Raw genomic sequence first — 3,172 nt, forward strand, 5'->3', positions numbered from 1 at the left:
CAGAAACTTATTCTTTGTAATGTAAGCTTGGTACTTATCTATAGGTCTCTTTTGCCGAACCGCTAAATTACGGGGGCGTAAATACACCAGCATCAGTTGCCAAGCGATGTTGCAGGGACAAATACAGACACACACAACCATATATATATATGACGGCTTCTTTCAGTTTCCGTCTACCAAATCCACTCACAAGGCTTTGGTCGGCCCGAAGCTATAGTAGAAGACACTTGCCCAAGTTGCCACGCAGTGAGACTGAACCCGGAACCATGTGGCTGGTAAGCAAGCTACTTACCATACAGCCATTCCTGCGCCATTCTTTTATTTGTTTGTCATTTCACTGGGACCATGTTGGAGCACCACCCTATGCATAGGTGGGAGGGTGTCTATGGATTGTCCCTGTATATTTTCTGTTATGTCATCGACTTGTATTATTTCGTTATCTAATGTAGTTGACTGTCCTCCATTTTATAAGAAGGAACTGAAATTTGAATGAGATTTCACCACTGCTTGTAGCAAGTCAAGAGATTGTGAGGCGCACTGATGCCCTGTCAACGGACACATACAGTGAAGGACACCAGATGGTATTCTATAAAATGCCATTACAGTAATCGCTCGCCATATCGTGGTTCGCTTATCGCGGTTTATTATTTAAGCTTACGTCGATTCCTCTGTGTGTTGTTTTTGCATTCATAATAAAATAAATATACACAAATTATAAAAATAACAAAAAAAATTATACAGTGCGGTATTGTTTCTACCTCGCGGATTTTCATCTTATCGCGTGGGGTTTCGGAACGTAGCACCCTCGGTAGCCGAGGGATTACTGTATATGCTCCGATACGAACAAACACAAATCTAAACAAGAAAACAAAAACTAAGAATTTGCCTAAAACTTTTATAAATATCTGTACGCGCATGTAAGGGATATTCCAATTAAAGGTATTGAAAGTTCGATATATGAGGCTAAAAACGCTGTTCGACATTATCGAAGTTTCTTGTCTCTGAAATCATATAAGTACGAGTGGCCACTCGTACTTATGTAGTTAGAACGGATTAACTTATCACCCGGACACAGACCCAGGGACTACACAATAACAATTGATTTTTCTCTTAATGGCTCAGTCCTCTTGGCTGGTAATAGGTACCACGTATTAAAGGCACTGTCGACCCTTTAAATGGCTATGTTGATCATTCCGTCAGTTTTCTGTGATTCTAAAGACGGAGGAATTTGTAAACAACATAAACCATTGAGAGGAGAACAAAAGACATTTCAAGTTCGCTGTACATGTTCATCGTCTTTCCTCTTGGACAATATTATTAGTACCAGTCATACAATGGGGTAGATTTCGCTTTCCTATTAGGAAATACTGGCATTTTATCAATGAAGTAAACTACCACTATGCCTACTACTACCACCCCATTTACTGCTACTAACCCCAGTTACTACTACCACCACCACCACCACCACCACCACTACGACGATCACCACCATCATCATCACTACTCACCACCATTAATATTAACTATTACTACAATTACTACTACTACCACCGCTACTACGACTAGATCTCGTTACCGATTCAAAAACCTTTTTTTTTTTTTTTTTGGTGTTGTGAAGAGCACGAAGCATGCAACTGGATGAACCTCCAATCCCGCCCCCACACCTCTCCTAACCCTCCCCCCCGCTCTCTTCCCCCCTCCTTGCTCTTCTTATCTTTTGCTCTTCCATAACAAACATCCAGGTAGGACTACGCTGCAATTCCAGCGTAGTTCTACAGGTTCAGTCACGGATATGTACCGTACACACGCAATCAGTCATTGAGTTCGCTGCCCGCAACACACACACACACACACACACTACACACACACACACACACACTACTATATATATATATATATATATATATATATATATATATATAGGAAAACAGAGTAAAATGCGTGTATAGTTATGCATGTTTACTGCATATAATGAGTGTAGCTTCTTATCTTCGGGTTTCTTTAGGTTTATTATCTGTTAACAAAATTAAATAATGGCGCCATTTTGTGTGTATAGAGTATTCATGTGTATATAATATATAGAATGCGTGTAATATATTATATATATATATATATATATATATGTTTGTGTGTGTGTTGTTTTTCCTCCCATGTTTTCCCTACGTCCAATGCTGAAGCTACGTAATTTCATGGAGACAGCAATATATGTTGGTGCATGTTGCCAAGGCGTGTGTGTGTGTGTGTGTGTGTGTGTGTGTGTGTGTGTGTGTGTGTGTGTTGTGTGTGTAGAAGCCAAGTAAATAGTTATTACTCTCGTTGCTTGACCTCAGGTGGGCTCTAATAAATGTATTCCAGCCGTGACAGTCCTATCTCTATTTATGCTACGCTCCTTCGCTGGCTTGATGTACACTTTAGCTGCTATTTCTAGCAAGCTCCTTGGCTGCTTGCTTGCTTGCCCTAATATTTCAATGTATAAAGTATCACGTGATCTACATAACGATAATAGTCACTCTCCGCCTCCTCCTCCTCCTCCTCCTGTTGTTGTTGTTGTTTAACCCTAGGAATGATGTAACAGGCCATGCCACACGTGACACCACTCGAATACTTACACATCATAGGTTCGATCAACTTTTACCTTTCCTGTGGATTGCCCGAATTAGTAGAAGAATAACTACTATAATTGACATTGTTTAGTGACGTCCTTGTATATGTTCTAAGTTCAAATCCCGTCTAGGCTGACGAAGCAACAGGAAGAATTAAGAGGTTTTGCGTGATTTCTTGTCCGCACTGATCACCCAAAATGGTGGGATGTTTGAGCGTAAGTTAGACAGCCATGTTGTGTGTAAATGTTTTCGAATTCTTTAAGAGTGAGATTTCGATTTAACCCAGTGATTCTCAACAACTTTTGGCCTATAGAAACCCTTTGATTTTTGTTTTACTTCACAGGGCACTCATACCCGTTTAATGTTTTAAAAACCCTATTTATATTTTTATAATAAGATATTAAGAAGTGTATGAAAAGTTTAGATATTTTGTATAGTGTAGAAATATAGCCAGTTTATTACGCATAAAATTTTAACCGTGAAATCTAAGGACCCCGAGGGTCATGTATTCCATCCAAGCACTATAATATATATATATATATATATATTATATATATATATATATATAT

At 39.0% G+C, this 3,172-nt stretch overlaps 1 protein-coding gene across 1 annotated transcript in view; it reads left to right on the top strand.

The window, feature by feature from the left end:
• The window catches only part of LOC106873219 (uncharacterized), a 153,583-nt gene that overhangs the window by 142,388 nt on the left and 8,023 nt on the right, over nt 1-3,172 (top strand). The window lies entirely within an intron of this gene.

Source organism: Octopus bimaculoides, chromosome 1 (assembly GCF_046866305.1).
Source record: "Octopus bimaculoides isolate indiv1 chromosome 1, ASM4686630v1, whole genome shotgun sequence".
Taxonomy (NCBI): Eukaryota; Metazoa; Mollusca; class Cephalopoda; order Octopoda; family Octopodidae; genus Octopus; species Octopus bimaculoides.